At 42.9% G+C, this 22,416-nt stretch overlaps 1 protein-coding gene and 1 non-coding gene across 3 annotated transcripts in view; both read right to left on the bottom strand.

Annotated features, from left to right (window-relative positions):
- Nucleotides 1-22,416, bottom strand: part of EVA1A (eva-1 homolog A, regulator of programmed cell death) — a 208,396-nt gene that overhangs the window by 75,747 nt on the left and 110,233 nt on the right. The gene's annotated exons all lie outside the window — the stretch shown is intronic.
- TRNAC-GCA lies at nt 5,365-5,436 on the bottom strand. The gene has a single exon. It is a non-coding gene; the product is annotated as a tRNA-Cys (tRNA).

The following is a 22,416-nucleotide window of genomic DNA, read 5'->3' as shown; positions in this document are numbered from 1 at the left end:
TCAGCAAGGAGAGTATTTTCTCCCCACGGGGCAGGAACAGGGGTTCCCAAACCAGGATGAATCCTGAGTCCTGGACTGGAAATGATCAGAGACCTGGAAGTGCAAAGGAAAACTGTACTGTGGTTCCAAAAAGGATTTCACAAAGAGGAAACTTTGGGAATTGCTGATCTTACAGGGTTTAGTTAGATGCTTATAGTCAAGTCATGTGAAGTTTTAATTGTTTTCAATATCTCAAAGTTGCATTTCTACCCTTAGGAATGTGATGAATTTGAGCAAGGGGCTTATCATGTAAGCAAGCTGTCAGAAATAAAAATAAAATTAAATTAAAAAACAGGACAAATAAAACCTTTCTGATCTCCCTGAAGCCTATAAATTTTGCCCCAACTTATTATCAGATAGCAAACCCCTCTCAGTAACTCCAGTGTGCATCAAAACTGGCCATTGCAAAGAAGCACAGTCACGTTCTGTGAGAAATACAAAAAATGTCTCTATTTATAACACAGCTCTTCTTGGGTTTTAGCCATTAATCATTGGCCCATCTACCCAGAACTCAGGTTTGCCAACACGTTCCAGACTCTGAGCTAAGATTCCTGAATCAAATATTCCCCCTTCCTAATCTGTGCCACTGTAACATTTCAACCTGAAATCCCCTGTGCCTCAGAGAGGGAATCTTTCTTTCCAACAGGCAGTAGCACAGCTGACAGGGAATGCGGATGCTAAGCTCCCATTCACTGCTATTTTTGAGTAATGTCTGTCATGTCAGGCTGGAGAGACAGATACAACAATGGGACAGATATGGGCACAGAGATATTTGACACAAGAAGCTCATCTGTCTGAGAACAGATTTGCACAGCAAATCTCTCCTCCATTGTCTATTCCAGTTTCCTGAAGAAGTCTGGAATTTTGTGCCTGCATCTTTGTTGTCTGCACTCAGAATATCTCCAAGACATAGTCAAGGACCAGAAGAAGACAATGGTTAGCAACTATGACTCTCTGGATCAATGGGAACAGAAAAAAGGATCTCATCAAAATGGTGGAACAAATTCCTTTAGGAACAGCAGGCTGCTTCAAATCCCATCACTAAAGCTATGTGGTTCAATTCTTTTGCATCTGCTATGAGAAATAAAAGTGCAGCTACTGCTGTAAAAAAAAAAAAAAAGTTTCTATAAATATATTACCAGCCAAAGGAGGGTCAAGGAAAATCTCCATCCTTTACTGAAAGCAGAGGAAAACATTAAGAATGAGTAAAAAGCAGAGGTACTTGCAAGGAGGTTGCAGTGAGCTGGGGATGAATCTCTTCTCCCAGGTAACAAGTGATAGGACAAGAGGAGATGGCTTCAAGTTGCACCAGTGGAGTTTAGATTAGATACTAGGAAAACTGTCTTCACCAAAAGGGTTATCAAGCACTGGAAGAGGCTGCCCAGGGCAGTGCTGGAGTCTCCATCCCTGGAGATACTTAAATGATGTGTAGATGTGGCTTTGAGGGATATATTTTAGTGGTGAGCTTGGCAGTGCTGGGTAGGAATGTGATGAATTTGAGCAAGGGGCTTATCATGTAAGCAAGCTGTCAGAAATAAAAATAAAATTAAATTAAAAAACAGGACAAATAAAACCTTTCTGATCTCCCTGAAGCCTATAAATTTTGCCCCAACTTATTATCAGATAGCAAACCCCTCTCAGTAACTCCAGTGTGCATCAAAACTGGCCATTGCAAAGAAGCACAGTCACGTTCTGTGAGAAATACAAAAAATGTCTCTATTTATAACACAGCTCTTCTTGGGTTTTAGCCATTAATCATTGGCCCATCTACCCAGAACTCAGGTTTGCCAACACGTTCCAGACTCTGAGCTAAGATTCCTGAATCAAATATTCCCCCTTCCTAATCTGTGCCACTGTAACATTTCAACCTGAAATCCCCTGTGCCTCAGAGAGGGAATCTTTCTTTCCAACAGGCAGTAGCACAGCTGACAGGGAATGCGGATGCTAAGCTCCCATTCACTGCTATTTTTGAGTAATGTCTGTCATGTCAGGCTGGAGAGACAGATACAACAATGGGACAGATATGGGCACAGAGATATTTGACACAAGAAGCTCATCTGTCTGAGAACAGATTTGCACAGCAAATCTCTCCTCCATTGTCTATTCCAGTTTCCTGAAGAAGTCTGGAATTTTGTGCCTGCATCTTTGTTGTCTGCACTCAGAATATCTCCAAGACGTAGTCAAGGACCAGAAGAAGACAATGGTTAGCAACTATGACTCTCTGGATCAATGGGAACAGAAAAAAGGATCTCATCAAAATGGTGGAACAAATTCCTTTAGGAACAGCAGGCTGCTTCAAATCCCATCACTAAAGCTATGTGGTTCAATTCTTTTGCATCTGCTATGAGAAATAAAAGTGCAGCTACTGCTGTAAAAAAAAAAAAAAAGTTTCTATAAATATATTACCAGCCAAAGGAGGGTCAAGGAAAATCTCCATCCTTTACTGAAAGCAGAGGAAAACATTAAGAATGAGTAAAAAGCAGAGGTACTTGCAAGGAGGTTGCAGTGAGCTGGGGATGAATCTCTTCTCCCAGGTAACAAGTGATAGGACAAGAGGAGATGGCTTCAAGTTGCACCAGTGGAGTTTAGATTAGATACTAGGAAAACTGTCTTCACCAAAAGGGTTATCAAGCACTGGAAGAGGCTGCCCAGGGCAGTGCTGGAGTCTCCATCCCTGGAGATACTTAAATGATGTGTAGATGTGGCTTTGAGGGATATATTTTAGTGGTGAGCTTGGCAGTGCTGGGTTAATGGTTGGACTTAATGATCTGAAAGGTCTTTTCCAACCTTAATGATGCTGTGATTCTGAAATATGTAAGAGGATACGCATTTCACAAAAGTCAAACTGCCTTAAAACCCTAAGAAAATAGTGTGCTGCACTTCAAACACTCTTCCCCAGAGGAGAGGTTATAAAAACAATAGTTGAAATATGTATGATTATTTTGTGTAATGCACTACCGGAAGATGTTCCAATGCTCATCTGATAGGTGCAGGAAAAGAACGGAAAATAACATAGCTGGGTTCAGACCAGGTCAAGTGATCTTCCCAAAGATTCCTCCTGTCTCTTTTCTCTGTATGCAAACAGCTACTCAGAAGGGAGTATGATACAATAATAAAAACCAACAGACACATTTAGAATAATATTAAATATTAAAAGCCCTTAGTGAAATCCAGTGGCTTCTTGTTATATATGCCCCCAACCCACTGCAACACAATGCTTTCCTGAAACTTCGGGAAGATTTTAGGAGGAGGTAAATAAGTGATGCTCTCCATACACCACACACATTAAAAAGGGGTAGTTAGAGCTATCATCATGGGCTTGTCAGATGCACATCAATCATGGGCAAAATCGCAGAACATCTGTGACAGGGTTCAACAAATAAATAATTAATATACATCAACAACGTGTAATGGAACAGGAGTCTTATTAATTAATCCAGTCTCGCCTTTTGATGAGCCTACAAACAAGATTGATAAAAGTAAGAGTGTTGAGGTAATGGGCTTTTGAAGAGCACCAAATTTGAATTACTGAGTAATATGCTTGGCTGGTTTAAAATAAACATAGTACAGTGTAGATTAATTGGAGACCAGCTGATACCTTTCCAAATTAAATAGTGAATGGCAAATGTTCACTCAGCAAGTGAATTTTCAGCCCCTTATAGATGCTGGCTTACCAGTTGCTATTTAATACTTTTATTGTTGACATGGAAGAAAAGGTTAAACTATTATTAAGTAAGTTTGTGGAATTTTGGGAGGTACATGGAATATGGAGGACAATAAAGCAAAACAATCCAGAGAGGAATTCAGTAAACTGCACACAAGCCAACAGCATGAATTTCAGTAAAGTCCTGAATGTAAGATTAAACTGTGGAGAACTTGCTTCTCAGGCATGAGAAAGGAGGCCAGAAGCAAACTGGAAAAAGCCTAGAAAGTGATAGAACCTAAGTGGTTTAACACAGACATCTTCAGCAGCATAATGCATGTACTAGAGATGTAAAATCAAGTAGAAGAAGCAAAGAAATTATATAACAAGCCAACCTGGCATTGGCTGCTGGTATTCAGAGCCTATTTTAGAAGCTGCAGGAACTAAAAAGGAACTAAAAATAATTGAGGGAAAAGACACAAGAATGAATAAAGAATTGGGAAACCTCATTCTGGAGAAAGACATGAGAAGAATTACCTCTTTAATTTTACAAAGTAAAGGCTGAGAGGTTTCTTAATCACAGACTGTAAGTATTTAAAGAGAGAAGTGGAATTAGCTAATAAAGTTTCTTCAACCTTAAAAGATCTCATAGTGGCCAATAGGTAGAAGTTAAATCTAGACATTCAGAAGAGAAATAAATCTAGTTTCTTTGACAATTTTGCATGGGTTGTGGGATACTTACAGTCACTGGGAATCTTCAAACCAACTCTTTTAAAGTTTCACTCCAGTTCAAACAGCAATTAATTTAGGGAGGTCTTATGGCCTCTTGGCCTCAGTAACTTATCATTTAAGTGACAGGACTTCAAATGCTTCTGTGGGAGGCTATTTTACAACCTAATAAATGTCATCTTTGGGAAAAGTTTCATGGCATTCTGCATTTGTCTTTAATACACTACTAATGGACCACACTGAGTAACTGAATCCCTTATTTTCTGTTCTCATCAAAGCACAATTAAAATAATGATCTTTCAGCAGATAATAACACTTTTTCTAATACTTGTAAAGAATAATCAGAGAATGAATCAAGCAATTAATTCTTAGTTCTCAGTCATTCCTCCCACTCAAGAGCCAAACCAATGTTCAATTAAGCACAGGAATATGTGAGCAATGTTTCCTTCAGCCAAGCACCGGAGAAGAAGAGGGAAATTTGGCATTTGTGACCGTCAGACTGCCACAGTTTGCAGTATCTGTACCCAAACCAGAAGAGTATGCAGAGAAAATGCAGATTCTTCCAGGGGCTGAAATAAATGTGCTCCTGTGGTTCACACTCAGTCCTTCTCTCCATCTTCACTTGCTTTTTGGCTGTGGTTTTTCCCTTTGGTCGTGCTTTAATTTGCTTCATAATCTCAATCTTGCTACTCAGTGTCTAAGCACAAAATCATAAAGCATAGAATGGTTTGGGTTGAAAGAGACCTTAAAGATCCTCTCATTCCAATCCCCTGCCATGGGCAGGAGCACCTTCCACCAGACCCGGTTGCTCCGAGTCCCATGGCCTTGAACATTTCCAGGGATGGGGCATCCACAGCTGCTGTGGCCAGCCCGTGCCAGGGTGGGCCAGGGGCTCACCACCCTCGCAGTAAAGAACTGTTTTTCTGATACCTGGCCTAAAAAAGCAGCACCTGAGGGGGCACCTGGAGTTGAACCAGGGACCTGTTGATCTGCAGTCAAATGCTCTACCACTGAGCTACACCCCCTGCCTGGACAGCTGTGCTGAGTAAAGAAACTCATTAGGACATTCCCTGCCCCAGGGAGTTCACAACATGGAATATGAACCAGCCTTGCAGAACTGGTCCAGCACAGACAACCTCACTGTATTTTTTCCTGAGCCTTGCAGAAGACACACACGGGGGTGTAGGACTCCTGGGGCAGCACAGCAATGTCTTATGAAGGAATAACAACTGAACCTTACAGATAGTGCTGGACAGTGCCAACCAATGCATTGCAAAATGATGAAAAAAGTGCTCTGCATTCCCTTTAACTCCCTCCCTGCACCTCTTTCCAGATATGGAACAGGGTTACCTGTCCAGCTCCTTTGCCCAGATGTGCACAGCGGGGCCAGCTGCATTGTCCATCCCTTTTCCCAGCCAGCACCATGCCCTTCTCCCCTCACCAGGGCAGGTGAACACTCACAATCCAAGTCAAGAGATAACTGTGACCCAGTGCCTCCAGGGACTGAATCTCCATCTCAAAGCAATGATGATATTCCCCAAACGACAGTCCTGACGTTCAGCTTTCATTGAGTAAATCCCAGGCCTCTGGAAACAGGCTGGACAACAGTAAATTTAGTAAGGAAACAGAAATCCTACGGCTCCCTGTTGCTTCCCCAGCCCTCTGTCTGAAATACTTAGTAGTATCAAGATGCTTGCTAGGATCACAATACATGTTCAAATACCAGGACAAGGAAACAGCATGTCCATGGGGTCAGCCAGGAGGCGCTGGGATGGAGAATCCAGTGTGGGCAAAGTCAGACAAACATTAGATAAATAAGTGGGAGAAGCTGAATCCTAATGGAAACTAAGAGAATGTGTTTGCTCTAAATGGTGAACCACATGGACTGAGATTTCCAAGCAAAGCATCTACAGACAGGTGCATTCACTGGGACTCTGGGTAAGGTCCCCAGACTGAACTTTTTGGCATAATCATTTGCTGTGATTTTGATTTATCCGAAGTTTGCCAGATCAAAATTTGTTAGTACTAGTGCTTTGGAAAGCATGATCTCTCCCAGGATGAGCACCATCCCAAAATGAGCTGTCATAGCCAATCCTCCTTCCAAACCATTAATAAGGATCTTAAACAAAAACAGTCTAACATTGTTCCCTTCTGTTCCCTGAGGTATCTCCCACCAAGTGCTGGCATTTATTCATCATTATGTGTTTCTGGAGCCTCCAGCCTGTTTTCAGTCTGCTTTATAGTCTTCATCTCCAGTCAATCTAAATTAATTTTTCAGCTCAGTCTTCATGAAACAATATATTAATTGCCTCAGTACATGAATAGGCATCCTATTTACACAGATTAAATGACCATATTCTTTTCATCTACTTGGCCTGCAGTTGGATCAAACTAAGTGATTAAGTTTCGTCTGGATTTCCTTCCTACAAATCTATGTGTGTGTCATCCATGTTCATTTTCAATGGTGAAGTCAACATATGTAGAGGGGCTGCATACTTCCTACATGCCACTAAAGGAATCAAATTAATAAATAACGTGTGCTCTAAGTCACACAGAAAACTCAGTACACTCTTCTTCACCAGGGATGAGGTTTGTTTTAACTGCTTACAGATTTGCTTTGTTTAGTCCTTTCCCCAGTATTCCATGACGACAAAATTCACCCCTTCCTTTTTCCACCATTTCCATCCATTTTGGCAATTCTCCTGAGGGTTAGCTAATATACATATGGCTGCATGTGAATGCATGGCACAGCAAATTCTTCTTCCTTCCTTATTTAGACTCCTTCACTAGACATGGAAGCCAAATTTATTGGATAGTTACTAACTCTTTTAATGATTGCTGTTCATTTGTAAAGATCAATACAATATATTTGCCTCTGTCCTCTGGTTCTCATTTGATTCTTCTGGTTTTCAGAGACAACTATGTGAGCCAGCTCCTTGACTAATTGCAAGACAAACATAGCAGGCAGATCTGGTTTCCCAAGTTTCATTTCTAAGATTTTCTTGTTTCCCATGTCCCTAAAATTCATCTCACAGAGGTTGTATTCTGCCCCATTCCTGATGTATTCAGTTAATGTTAGTGTCAGGAGATAGCACAGAGATTCAGTAAATCCAGCAGTACTGACTTCAAGTTCTCATTCTGTGGGGCCTCCTAATGCTGTTAGACAGTTTGAGGGCTAAAATGGGATGAAAGGAGACAAGGCGAGGTAAATATGTCACTTCCACTCACGGCACTCTATGGATGTTTCCCAACTCGGTGAAAGTCAGCTAACCCACAGGAAGGGCAGTAAGGTATATTGGCATGAGAAAAAGTTAGTGCCTACAGACACCCTTTGCACAGATCAGAATTCTTTTTCCACCATGCATATGGGGTCACCCCAGTACAAGAATAGGATTCTGGATCAACATCATGTCTGAATTGTCAACTTTTTGTAATTTAAAGCAGGGGAGTAACACGGTCATGAAGAAAGAACTCTTTATTTCTTTGCGTCATTCCACTAAACATAAATATGAATTTCCATTAGCAGTCATGAAATAGCTGTTTCAACAGAGTTCTGGAAGTTTGGAAACACACACACCCCAAAAAACAACCAAACATCTGAGCAGGAAAATGATGTAAATTGGAGAAAATGAAGTGTCCTGTTCATGGGCCCTACCCTTTCAAAACACAAACATTTCCAAAAATTAATGAAGAGAGAAGGTTGTTCCAGCTGCTGTGTGACTCAGACTGGCATAAGTAACTGGCCAGGGCAGTTCTGGGACAGCAAAGTGGGGAGAAGAAAGAGGCCAAATCCTGCCATGGTTCAGAAGATGTGAAACTCTGAAATAAACACCAGACTGTTGAACATCCCTCACTCCCTACTATGTCCCACCAGCTCCACATATCTGCTGCACACACAGGCCAGTGAAGCACAAGCAGCAGCCTATATCAAATACACCAGTCACAACTGTATCTGTGATACTTCTGTCTGAAAACCTCATCACTCACTCGGGTTCTGAAAAGAGATGTGAACAGAGCTGAAGATATGGTGAAGATCTTCAAAATGACCAGTTTTTTAGGGAGCTTCGGGCTTGGGCTGTGGGTCCTAAGGAAGGATCTCAGAGAGACACAGTTGTGGAGTTCAGCAACGATTGTTTGATGAGTTGAGAAAAGCAAGACAAAAAAGATCAAAATGGACTAAATAAGTCTCTTGGTATCAGCATCTGTGACTCTCTTGCTATCAGCATTGTGACACTGCATTACTTTCTTCTGTTGTCTTGCCTAAGACCTATTGAATTGAGGAACAGCACATCTCAGACAATTTGTTGAAATCACTTCAAGTCTCTGAGTGATGTTAATGATCAGTGACCGAGGATGGAGTGCAGTGAGGTGAATGGCAGATGAATGGCAGATGACAGCATCCACCTTAATGGAGAGCTTGTATCTGAGCACTTCCATGGACTCTCAATACACCTCATCACATCCTACTCTTTACCTTACTTACCTTCATCACTCCTCTGCAAAGTACCCTCATATTTCATTTTTTAAACGCAGGGGTGAAGAAAGGAGGGAATAATTGACCTGTCTAAGGTCACCCAGATCTGTCCAACCCTCCAGGACTGGTTCAGACAGAGACCTCACTCACACTTTCGGAGCTGCAGACAAATCTTATGGGTGCTTGGTCCTTAAGGATGCACTCGGAGCTCTGCTGCTCTGCCCCCCATGACACCAGACACTGCAAAACCTGTCATGAGCTGGCAGAACTGTTAGGGCATAAGTACCAGTGTCAGATTTTGTGAAGGTGCTTCAGGTTTGGTTCATGTGCTGTAGGAGCTGCCAAATTTAAAGAGACTCAAGAAGATTTTTGCAGAAGTATTCACAGAGACAGCCTGTCTCCACACGTCTATCAATAATGCTCAAGTGTCAACACTTCCAGGCTTGGATCTGAAGATGCCTTCACTTGCTATAGGTTTGCTAATGGCCATTATCTGGTTCATAAATGGGGAAAGTCAGGAACACAACAATAAAACAATTCTTCTCCAGTAACTCAGATCAGAGCTGGAATATTAAAAAAAAAAAATAAAAAAATAAAAAAAATTGAAATCCTGGCTCAAGTATCCTGTATTATCTACAAAGTGATTGAACTGCTGCTCTCAGAGTTTTCTCTTTCATTCCTTTTCCATCACTCCCACTTCTCTCCCATTGCCAACCACGTCTCGAATTGCCATTTCCCTTCCTGTAGTCTTTTCCACCGTTCTTATCCCAGCAATGATCCCTTCCTCCCAGTTCTGCTGCTTTGCTGCAGGTCTTTCCAAATGCCATTGCATCAGGCCATCTCTGTGGGACCAGAGCCACTTCTCTGGAGGGGAACATGCAGCTGTTGGTGTCTGGAAAGCAGCCAGAGGACCCCACACTCCCCCCAGCTATGCTGCAGCATAAGAGTCAGCAAAGAGCAGTAAGAAGCCTTGGCTGCCTGTTCAATACCTGGAAGCATCCCCTCGTCGCTGGAAAAGGGATCTGAAGGAGGAAGATTGCTCCCCCTGGCCTCAACCAAATGATATTTCATCCAGCGTGAAGGAGATGCTGACAGAAGTGTCCGTGTGTCATCACAGATGAGAGATTTTTGGTGGGTAGAGATGTGCCTCCACCAGTCACATCCACTCCAGCAAGAGGCAGGACACTATCAGAGGCTCCTGCTCGCCCACAGCCAGAGGTGAATGCACAGCATTCCAGACTGCTTGTAATATGGGCTGTCAGGGTGGGCAGAGGGAGGGCACAGGCAGGACAGCCAGCTCCCCTTGTTATGTGTAAGGAATCAGGGTTAGAATTGGCTTTCATTAGGGCATTGCTGCTTTGATTTGAGCACACTGGGGTTTGAAAGTGTACAGTTTTCATGTTAACTTATTTTGGAACTCAGGAGGAAGGGTTGGACTTGCTATTTGGGAGCATCTCACTGATCTGCTCCTTGGGTCTATTAATCCATTGTGTCCTTCTCCAGTGCATCTCTCCCAGGATATACTTCATTAGTTCAACCCAACTACACACAGTTTGCTCTCAGAACACTCAAAGGCCAAATAAAGGGACTAGTATGGCATGCAGCCATGGGAAAGGGGTTTGAGCAGAGCACAGGTACTCTCCAGGCCTGCCTTCCCAAGCAGCGTGTCTCCAAGTGATGGAATGCAATGCTATCAAATATCGTGACAGAAAGCACAAATATATAAAACATGAGGGTGCCTCTTAAAAATAAATGTTGCTCCATGATCTTTTTCCCAGGAGAAGGACGTTTCCAGAGTGCTGGCTCTCTGCGTGTGGTATCGCATATTGCACGGTCTGTTCCCTATAAGCTCTCAACATATGCTACGAATCTGCCTCTGCACTACAAGTATTCTAAATCAGATGCTTATGCCTCCTTCTGATCTTTTGCAGTCACACGTATGTACATTGGATTTTGCCACAGGCTATCCATCATTCCTCCCTTTCCAGCATCTGAAACGCGTGACCCGCAATTTGGTTTTATGTGTGTTTTACTGCAGTTTCCATATAATCACACAGGAAACTTTAATTCTCACCTTATGAGCCCAAGGCTGCAGTTCTAATCCTTGTCTCTCAGAAGTGTCATGACTGTATGTCTGGTCACCAACACTCTGTATTTCCCACAAATGAAGGAAAAATCAGATTCAATTGCAATCAAAGACTTACCTCTCACAATCAGTTGTTTACATGCATCACTTTTCACCCTCTACCCCAAAGTAATATTTAAAGCCCTTAGGCATTGCCACCCTCTGCCTCTGAGTCTCCTCATTTCGGCTGTGGACTAAGCACTGTGTTGCTGCATGAGGTGGACATTTTCCATCACCACAGGACAGACAGCTCTGCTAAGGCATCCATCACCCTCTAATGACCCAGATTTCCTGCAGGCATCAAGGGAAAGCTGCCTCATCCACTGTAGACCTGTCATGTCTCAAGACTGTGACTTGCCCTCTCATTCCTCCCTCTCCTCCCTTTCTGCTCATTCACCAGGAATTCACCATGCCCATCCCCTTCCCCATCGCAGACTGGAAGCGGCAGACACAGCTGGTTGGCATCACCCATCTTCCAACTGCCTCTTTTTAAGGCCAAAGAAGGAAAAGGGGCTGTAGGTCACCCCAGCCCCCGGCTTACCCCAACCCCTTACCAGCTGTACAAACCCTCTTGCCTCAAGGATTGACATAATTTGGCACAGCACTCACCAGAACAGTGCTGTCTGTACACATGCATGTACAACACCTCACCAAGTGATCCTGATCCCAGAAGGGCTCATGCACCACCCTCTGACATCATGTTGTATGTGCCTCATCCCCTGCAATGACACATCTCTGTTTACAGTCAGAGGGGGGATTCTAGCACTAATTTGTCCTTGTTGGTTGAGTGAAAGAAGATGGAGGATTTTTTAGCTCTCTGGAAAGGGGCTAACTGGGAAGGGGGGACAGGGAAATGGTCTGGCAAGATACCTGCCCTGTGCATGAAACAGATGGCACAGAGGCATCAGAGAAGCCCTGTAAACAACCAGTTAAGCTTTAGTCACAAGCCCTTTCATCTGCTTCAAATATAGGCTCTACCACCTTCCAGCTGGGGCTGGAAAACATCAGGTCTGCTCTGCCTGCAGGGCTTTGTGAGTTTGTATGTTCTGAACTCCTGCCAGGAGTAACTTTGGTGCTGGAGGGATCAATGCTGGGCTCTGTGCAACACATCCATAATGCAGTGACTTATGCATGGAGGAGGGAAGCTGGGGAAATTCCCTCCCACTATAAACTTTTCTTGGCTCTTTGCATTAGTTGTCAGCCCTTGGGAATATATTTTCCCCTATTCCCATTTTTCTGTGGTCTGCATTATCATTTGCTAAATATTAGCGTGTGCTATTTATCATGAGGTCCACAACCCTTGTCCACTCCAGGGAGTTTGCAACTAAGTCACAGCAATAAATTTTCTGATATTCTATGGGCTTTACAGCACTAAGAGGCACACAGATGAAATCATTATCTCAGAGCCTTCAACCCCTAATCTCACAGTGAAACACTCATCACCAAAGGCAGGGAGGATGCACACGAACACAGGTTGTTTATACTCACAGCAGATTCAGACTCAGGCTCCAAGTCTGCTTACTAATAATGATGATTACTTCAGCTCCTCTGGTTTTATAACATGTTTGAAATGCTCAGGGAAACCACATTCTCTGCAACTTTCTTTCAACAGCATGTTTGGTTCATAAGAGCTGCTGGGTTAGCAAAGGAAAGGGTGTGTTTGTGGACTGGGGATCTGTTGTAATAATATCATGGTGGCCAAAATGAGCACCATGGTCTACAATTACTGCTATCCCCCTATGTTTATTGCAGAACAGAGTCACCCAAGACCTGACTCAAAACCTGTTGATTCCACTGAAAGTATTTTGCAGCAGGTCTTAGGAACTGCTTGGACAAGACACCGTCTCTTACTGACTTGCTCTGCCCACTGTGTTCAGCAATAGCTGTTATCTAAGAAGGGATTCGAACCTTGACTAGAAAGGTTTCTTCAATATCTCCATATTTTGGATCCCAAAACCCTTTCAGAGTCATTCTTGGTTAATGACTAGAAATGTTCCAGCTTCTCTTGGCTATAGGATCTGATCCCAAGACCCTTCAAAGCAAACCAGAGTTCAGACTGAACTGGGAATATTTAATGAAGATTTGGAGGGGTAATTAAAGAAATAAATTAAATGCTACTAGAATGTGCATGTCCAAAGGAAACACTGGTCTGAGGAGTCTGTATTTTTCCAAGTTATCAAATTAGCCCAGGTTGGTTTCCACTGCCAATCTAAATAATGATGGATGTGGTCCAATCTCTTTTCCTTCCAAGTAGGCTGAGAAATCATGGACAAGGTCATTAGTATGAGAGAAGAGACATCCTCCTGCTCTGAATGTCCCAGACAGAGGTACATGGAACAGCTGCTCCTCTCTCAGACTTGAGCAGCCAAGTGGCTGTGTCCTGTGCACAGAAGGAACAACTGGCATTAGCTGGTTTTGCTTTGCCAACCTTATGGCAACAAAAACAACAGAAAGAACTGGACAAAAATATTTGAGAACAGCCTAAGAACAAAAAATAGGGCAATTTCCCCTGCAGTGTCAGGGCACAGCCCTCTCCTCTGTTCCTCTCTTGCTCTCTCACTGTGATGGGAGGCAAGTTCAGGGTTCACTGGCCATTCCCTGGCCAATGCCAGACTCACTCTCCAACACACAAGGGCCAGACAGTTTCAATACATCCCCTGTATTTTTTGCAGCCCCATAGCCCTTTCTGGCAGTGAAGCTGTGTTGATCTGGAGCAGGGATGTTTTTTAGCATGTCAGGATCATGAATGCCATAGCCTTTTATCCCAGAAAGACTGAAGAATAAACAAAGAGGGACTGCAAGAATAATGATCAATAAAACTCTTTGATCTGAACTTCAAATCCAGGATATATCTGTATTAATAAACTAAAGGGCTCAAGCACTGGCTTGGAATTGTACACAGGTTGTAACTAATAAAATTTCCAGAGATCTTTTGGTCTGTTCTCCACCCTGGCATGGCCCAGGAGACAGCACAGCCAGGGACTTAGCAGCTTGTTTGAGTATAGAGAGTTCCTCTATTCAGATGTGAGCTATGCCTTGCCACTTTACCTTAGGGCCAGGGAACATTTTTATTGTAGAGTGTAGCCCATGGGTACTCTCTCCAAAACACAGTTACATCTCCAAACTGGCTGCCCAGAATAAGGGATGCCTGGCAGGTCACATCTGCCTCCTTGATGTGTTCAGACTCATCCCCTGCTCCTTCTGCTGCCTGGGAGACAGCAAGTGCACAGAAGATGCTGGGAGCTTCAAGGTGGGGGGACTCACCCTGGCATAGGAATTTCCTACCAGTAGGCACTGAACCAACACCAGCAACTCCCAGGACACCTCCATGGGGCAGGGATAGTGGAGTGGCCAAGCATGGCATGCTGCAAGACTGGCTGATGGTGCTAATGGGTTTGGGGCCAGCTGGAAAAGGCTCTAATTAGGCTGTGTTGGCTTTTGCCAAGATCAGGGCTGGGTAGTTCCTGTAGAGCCTCACAAACCACACAGTCTAGTTGGAAGCTGCATGCACTAAACACTGCTTAGAATGGAGAGCTTCCCTGTGTTACTGGAGGTGTTCACTTCACTGGAGGGGCCTAGTCCCTTCATCAGGTGACACAGGTTGTCCAAGCAAGCAACTCCTTGCAGGCGTGGCTGCAGCATGTCCTTCAAACCAGGCAGAACCTCCCCTGCAGAGCTGGGCACACAGCCTGGCTGGGCAGTCAGAAAGCAGGAGGGATGTGGAGGTGCTCGTGGATCTGCTGGTGTCACCCCAGCTACTTCCATGTGGTCAAACACCACACAGAGCTGGTGAAACTGGATCTGCAGGAGCATTCTCCCTGATACAGCGCATAAACACCACCAGGAGCTTTGACAATGGGACAAGTTATCATTCTTGTGTTGGTTCAAGGCATTTCTGGTTGAGAATTGCTATGTTTTCAGTGTTACAAGCTCTAGCCCTAACAGCAGACTCCTGCTTCTGAGTTGGGTAACTTCCACTAAAACAAAGGATTGGGAAAGGTTTTCTTTTTTCACTAAGTGGGAAAAGGAAATGTACTCCAGAAGGACATGGATTCCTTTGATGTCTCAAAATAGAGAAGAGGTTCTTTGCTTTTCTGTGCCATAAGAAGGACATCATTGCCGTGTCCATTTTTGGGATCCGTTGTTTTCAAAGATGGGTAAAAAAAAGAAATAAATAGCAACACGCCTCTCTCCTGCATTCTTGCTGTTCTCCACAGGGACAGCTGCCAGAGCAAGGAAACTATATTAAGACCACTGCATCCCTCAGACAAAGATAAACCCTTCCCAAGGTTTCGTCTTTGCACAGTGACAAGAATCTGGGAAGTCAACATGTAACTGTCCACATGGGCATTCTGTGTGCAAGATCCCATTATTGTCAGCACTGGTCCAAGAATAATTCAGCTGGTCAAATACCCATGATCCAGTTAAATATGACTGTTGAGTGCTTTTGAAAGGCCCTAGGCTGAAACATCAAAGACAGATTGTGCAAATATTAGGCAGGATCTATAAATAAACCAAATTGTCTAAAATATCACTTTATGTGTATATATGGGCAACTGAGCCCTACATATCTAGTCAGTACAAAAACAAATTTCCTTGGCTACAGCAAGAGTTGTGGAACCTCTGGGCAACTATATTCAGAATCAGAATCAAAACCTGAGTCCCATCCTGCAAAACTGGGTTCAAACCCACCAAAGGCTAAGAACTCTTCAGAAGATCTGTTATTTACACAAAGCAGATATTATTTAACTATATACTAATTTTCTACTTCTCTGGTAATAATATCTGAAACAGTCAAAGACTAATAAGTTGGGAAAAAAAAGAAATTATTTGAAGCATTTTAGTCAAATTGTAATCAATAGTGTGCTTGAAGTTAATTTAGACGTCACGAGGTTTGAAGACTTAGGAAAGTAATGACAAATAGTTATTGAAAATAGAAAATTTTCTAGAAAACATATTCAAGATAAGAACTATCTGGCCTAACTTCAGGTGTCAACACTGCAGATATTCACATGGTGTCCAGTCACCACAGGTTCCTTTAAAAATGAAAGAGAGAAACAAGCACTTGTAAGGGGTACCTGAGATACCTATTGAAAATGAGATAAACTGCAACCTAGAAATGCCTTTTTCTTTTCATATACTGACTACAAAGGGAGGCCAACATATCTAGTCCATATGTAGCTGATTATACCGTAGACAGCTACATCTGGTCAGCATTAGAGCATGTTTAATAACATACCTGTTTGCAAATGCATTCCTATTCAGATCAATATGTCTGTGCACTCAGTACTCCAGCCTTCCACTTATACTCCAGGTTGCTAGTCCGAACCTTTAGTCTTGAACTTCAAAGTGGGTTGGACCCAGCTACACTGAGACTTACAACTCACTCAGTAAGGTCCCTCAGGAAAACACAACTCTCCAAGCCAGGATGAGACTCCTGAGACACAGAGATACAGAATTCCCTTCAGGAAGTCTGCAGAGGAGCACTTGCAGAGAAACAGAGGGATCATTACAAGTCCCTCTACATAGGAAAATATTTTTGCCATAACCAAAATGTCAGTGCTGATGGTTAAATACATTTCCTTGAATAAAATCTGCCCAAGACTTCAGGAAACACATTTACAAAGAGCGGTCGTGCCAGAAAGTAAAGCAGTTTGTATGACCTTGGGTTCAAGAGCCCCAGGTATGTAAGGAGCTGGTGAACCTTTTCTCAGTCTAGGACAGCTAAATCGTTTTTTGTACCAGTCTGACTTGAGAGCCCAAAAGCCTGGCTCAGCCATGAGTGTGTCGGCATCCCGGGTGTGGGGCGCAGTTTCTTGGCCAGCTGCAGAGGGAAGGTAAGTCAGTCAGCCAGCCAGATCCATAAAGCAGCAGCTCACACTGTTCTTAGAGGCCTGCCTCCCCATCTGGAAATTAAATGCAAACATATGCATATGCCTAAGTGTTGCTTAAGAGAAAATCACTACCCTGACAACGCTGAATGTGAACAGGAAGGAAAGAAAAACAGAAAGTACAAACCAGTATCTGTGCCTTCCCCATTTAATTTTCTGTACCCTCATATTTAATTAAGCACAACTTAAAGGACAAAGAATTATGAGGTGAGGAAGGAAAGAAAATCCATTTGTTTGTTAGTACAAGCTAAGAAATATCTGACAGAAAATTTACATTACACATGTTCTAACTCAAATTTACTAGGTGGCTCGATCCTCCCAAAAGAGAGCCACAACATGGCACCGACATCCTATACTTCATTCTTCACTGATACCCAAGACATCTGCAGAAGGTTTTGATCTCTAATAGCACAGAGGAGAAAATTTGCCTTTTCTCCCTGTAGGAATCATGTACAGCTTTCACGCAGCAGACCCTTTGATCAATATGCAGCATGTTAAAAAATGTGTGTTAGTATAGAACCCTGAGTTATATCCCTAATGATTTGATTTTTTTTCACTGGAAAAAAAAGTAGACAGGAAGAGAATTTAATATTAGTTATTTTTCATAGTAATAAGAATTAAAACAATAAGAAACAACAAAAAAAATGTAAGATAAATGTGAGACAGTCATTGAATTCATGACTGAGTGAATTATCCTGACAGCAATGGACATGTCAGACAGGAGCTTAACACCTGATCGTTCCGAAGCTTCATGTCAATAAAGTTCAACAGCAACTGTAGGCACTGAAAGCAGAAACTCCTCACATCTGTGTGATCATGTCTGCACTCGATGCATAAACCCAAACCCCATGGGCGGTGGGGAGGCTGCTGCTATCTCCTGCCAGATGCTGAGCAAACAGCCCCAGGGCATGGGGTCTAACCACACCAGGCAGGAGGAAGCCCAGTGTCTGCCCAAAGAGCTGATGATTGATCAGGGTTAAGCAGAAAACTTCTCTCCATTAGGCCAGTGCCCCTCCCCTGGGCCGTGCTGACTACCGTGCCTGGGGAAGAGATGTAGTAGGGGGTTGCCCTTTTGTAAGCTGTTATTTTCTTTCTAATTCTTCATTTACCATTTTAAAATAGGCATTTCTTGTCCATTCGAAGAGGTATTTTTTTCTTCTAAAGAAAATACTTTGAGAGCTTCATCAAAGTTTGAAGGGAGTATATATGATCCAGGGACTAAATAGTGCAATCCCCTTTTACAGGTTGGTCCTTGATGCATACTCCCTGAGTGCCTGCAAGCTATGAGCATCCAGGCTGGGGCAACTTTTGACCCAAAACAGGTTTGCTGGACTCCAGATGGAGCTGCAGTTTTCTGCCTCTCCCTGAGGCTTTGGCTTGAACCAAAATGGAGTGACACCCATTCAACAAAGAGACCTCCAAGACTCTGCCCTCCCTCCGTTGCTCCTTCCCCTCAAGGCACCGACACCAAGGTCCATCTGCTGGGATTAACCAGCCTCCAGAGTCTTTACATGCAGCTGTGAGATGGCTTTCAAAGATAAGAGGTGGCCCGGGGTGGGCTCATGGGTTAGGAATTTAGTTAAATATCTTTGAAAGGGATCTAGTAGGATTTGCTTCGTTGTTTATATTATGGAGTATCAGTCATCCTTAAGACCCCAGGCCTGTGTGTCAGTAAAGCTGGAAACACAACCAGCCAGCAAAGGATCCTGATGCTGTTCCCCATGATCCTGTTTTCCCCATACAGAAATGCTTCCCTACTCTGACATTCAGAAATTCCTACGTTCTTTGGCTCAGTTCACCTAAATGAGGGATAATAAGTGAAATACTGAGCAGCTGAATACTTGGAACTGAAACTCCAGAGAGTCAGCTTTTCTTCCTTGGGTAATGATGCTGCTCCTGCCTGATGCTGAAACAAACTCATGGCTAATATATGGCAAAGAGATTTTAAGTCTCTGCTGGCCCCCAGAGGGAAAATAATCATAAGCCTGCTCAGTGTTTGTTAAAAGGTACAGGTAATTGAGGAGAAGAGCAACAAAAAGACAATTGAGTGGCTGGGCAGGTTGATTTATGAGGAAAGATTAAAGGAGCTGAACATGAATGGCTTAGCTAAACAGTGACTAAAACAGGACATGAAAAGTAGCCACGGTCAACAGTATTTGAAGTGTCTGTCTGAAGGGGCATTAACTGTTTGGGTGTGGATATTTTGAATAAATGGAGGTCTTGAAAAGGAGGTCGGAAATACAAGTGCCAGATGAATGTTAAAGAAAGTTTCCTGAAGAGCAAGACTTCCACGGCAATCTCCTCCCCACTGTAAGGTGGGGTGCACCCCAGAAGTTCATCTGTGCCGAGCAGACATTACCTAAGGAGCTTCTGGGAGGTGTCTACTCTTAAATGCCTCACTGGCATCCCCATCTCTAAGCACCAGCGCAGAGACGACCAGACACTGTAAAAGCCCACTCCAAAACTTCCATACAAACAGAAGATAAAATATCCATGCCTCAGGCCTCAGAGATCAAGCAGAAATGAAAGAAAATCTCCAAAGTGAGGGGGAAGAGTGATCCTCTGGGATTCTCCCATACTACTGAAGGATGAAATAGGGTGGGGTTTGTTCACAGGTAGTGAGAAGACTCATAAATATCAGCATCTACACCCTACCATTACCTGGCCTCTCCCAAACAAGAACTTGAACTGGAATAAGGGAAATGCTCTTTAGTGATACTAAAGAGACCCGGGTTGGTCATCATTCAGCTGTTATAAAGCACATAACTCACATAAGGCACAGCAGCCTCCTCCCTGCCTAGTCCACACAGGACTAGTGGCTTGACCATGGAGAGCCAGACCTCAGGTTCAAAACAGCAATAAATTAGAAATTAACTCGCCATATCTTACTGCTTTCTTTTCATTTCATATAATCAAAGATTGCACAGGAAATACTGTATGGTGAGAATTCCACCTGGAGAGCAACGCATGTATCTACTCATCTAACAAAGCCAGCACAGAATATACATTGATAAGAGAGTTAATAGTTCTTTGGTTCAGCTGGCATGACACAAACCCCTGTGTAAATGCTGTCTCCACACCCAGAATCAGACTAACACTTTCTCCAAAGTTTGGCTGATCCTGCCTATGTAACATCACTCATAGCAGGAAACACTTCTTAGCAAGTGAGTGCATTGCACAACAATCCTTGCGGAGGCCTGTAGGTGTGGTAACACTCACAGAACCATCAGTGCACTTCCCAGCAACTAAATTACACATTTGGTCATAGAATCATAGAATCATAGGATCATTTAGGTTGGAGAAGACTCTAAGATCATTGAGTTCAACCGTTAAGCCAGACAAGTTCATCAGTAAACTACATCCCTCAAATGTACTCATGCCCATGTAGCTCTCATCAATGGTCTATAGACACCCCTGAGTGCCTATTTTATCGATTTTCTATTACAGCAACATCTCACAAACCTCAACTGTACCAAGAGACACCACCACAGAGGTCATGTATATTTGCATCTTTGGTGACTTTCAAAAAATTGCAATTTTTTTCTTCTCTCTGTCCTGGTTGTCTAATTCTCTTTTCATGGTGTGGCAGGGCATATCACCCCTCTCCCCACCACAGGTGGCTGGTGCAGATCAGAGAGATAACCCAGGTGGGCAAGGCCCAGTGGGTATCATCTCCTGGTGCCAAGAGGTCTGCCAGCTTAACAGATGTGGGAAGAGATAAAAAATGTATGTGATCAAAAGGCCTGTTTTTACACTATAAAAGTATCACAGTTTATCACAGAGACAGAAGTCTCTTACAAACTCCTTGGGAAGGTGCAAGACAATTTCTTCCTGAAGCTTGGATGCAACTTCGTGGTTACTTTTCTGGAAATTGAGGGAAAGGATTTCGATGTGTGCCCCTTCAACAATTTGGTGCTAAGAAACATCGGATCCTAAGTTGTATTATTTCTTCACTAGCAGTAAAATTAATAGGTACCTTTAACCCCACGTGTAGTACTAGCTGTCTCTTTTTGTCTTACTCCTGTGTAGTAATAGTCTGTTTTAAGTCTTATGTCTGTTAGTTTTGTGTCTATTAAATAAATAATTCATTCTATAATAGTCTGAATCCACCATTGTTAAAGAGCTTATGAATGAGAGTGGGTCTTGGGGTGCTGGCCACCTCAATAAAGCGACTGCCTGCTGCCAGAGGCCTGGGCAAAAGGCAGGGACTTATTTAAACCCACATGATCCATTCATAACAATGGTCAGGAACATATTTTCCAAATTTTCATTTTCCAAATCCCAGAGTATTTCCTGTTTGTTTCACATTAATGTGGAGAGAGAGCAGCTAGAAACCAGCAGGGCAGTGGTAGGTGCACAGCAGAGAAATGTGCACGTGCTGGCAGAAAGGCACCAACTGTGAATCTTTCTATAAAGGTTGCAAGGAAATATCATTGTCTTGATATGTTTTTAAAAAGGAAAGGCAAATATATATAAATGCAAATATATCTTAATCGGTCATGGTGTCAAACGCTTCCTTTAAATTTAATCTAACGGGTGTTTCACTGAGCTGTCAGCAATCTTCAGTAGCCTCCAGGCACTAATGAGTGAGCATCAAGGTGTCAATGCTTCTGGCATTAACCTCAATTAGGAGGAGTTAAGGTGAGCACTGAATCAAGGGTCAGCCATTCATTGCTGAGACATTCCTCTGGCTGCAGCCTGCAGTCTCCTGCTTGAAAAGGGCTGGCAGACTGGCTGCCAACCTCCTCACCGGTAAAGAACTCTCATACCTGCCAACATTACTGTTAATTACTATATTTGAAATCTGCACAGGTCTCAACAGGAATGGAGACACAATAGTAACCCCATTTATGAGGCTATTCAATGAAGTTCCCAGGTAAAAAAATAACCTGTGGTATTAAAATTATAAATAGCTAACACTTACTCATGGTCAGAATTTTTATAACATCATTAAGGGCATCGATACGGCAAAGAATAGGAAGTCTGTACTGCAGGGTTAAGCTTGCAGAAAAAAAAATCACCACATAGACAACCCATGTAACTTTAATTCTGCTCCACTTCTCTCTCTCCAGAGCTCCTCAAAGATTTCCTTTAGACATATGACATCCAGATGTCACCTTGCTCAATCATTCTCAGGTAGATCTGCTTTTCTGGGGTGAAATCATGGATGATTCACAAGTGATTTTGAGGCTGTACCCCTCCTATTCAAACATGGAGGTCTCAGAACCACCAGACAAAACCCCCCAGATCCACCCCAGGCCTGAAATCCTTTCTCTAGATGGAAGATTGCTGTTCAGCCTCAAGGACATGTGCATATTTATGCCAGAGGAAATCATTCAGTGAGACAATCTGTTTAGTAACCTTGAAGTTGTGTCAGCCACCATAAAATATTGGTTATATTACAGTTTACTATTATAGTTATTACAGTAGAAACTCCAGGTCCATTATAAAACATTTCCTAAATTTCTAAAATTATAAAATATATGAATAATACCAGAATGAAAAACAAAAGTCC

This window comes from Corvus brachyrhynchos, unplaced genomic scaffold, assembly GCF_000691975.1.
Source record: "Corvus brachyrhynchos isolate BGI_N302 unplaced genomic scaffold, ASM69197v1 scaffold116, whole genome shotgun sequence".
NCBI classification, from domain to species: domain Eukaryota; kingdom Metazoa; phylum Chordata; class Aves; order Passeriformes; family Corvidae; genus Corvus; species Corvus brachyrhynchos.
Note: the sequence above shows the minus strand (reverse complement) of the source record. Positions and strands in the feature narration are given on the sequence as shown.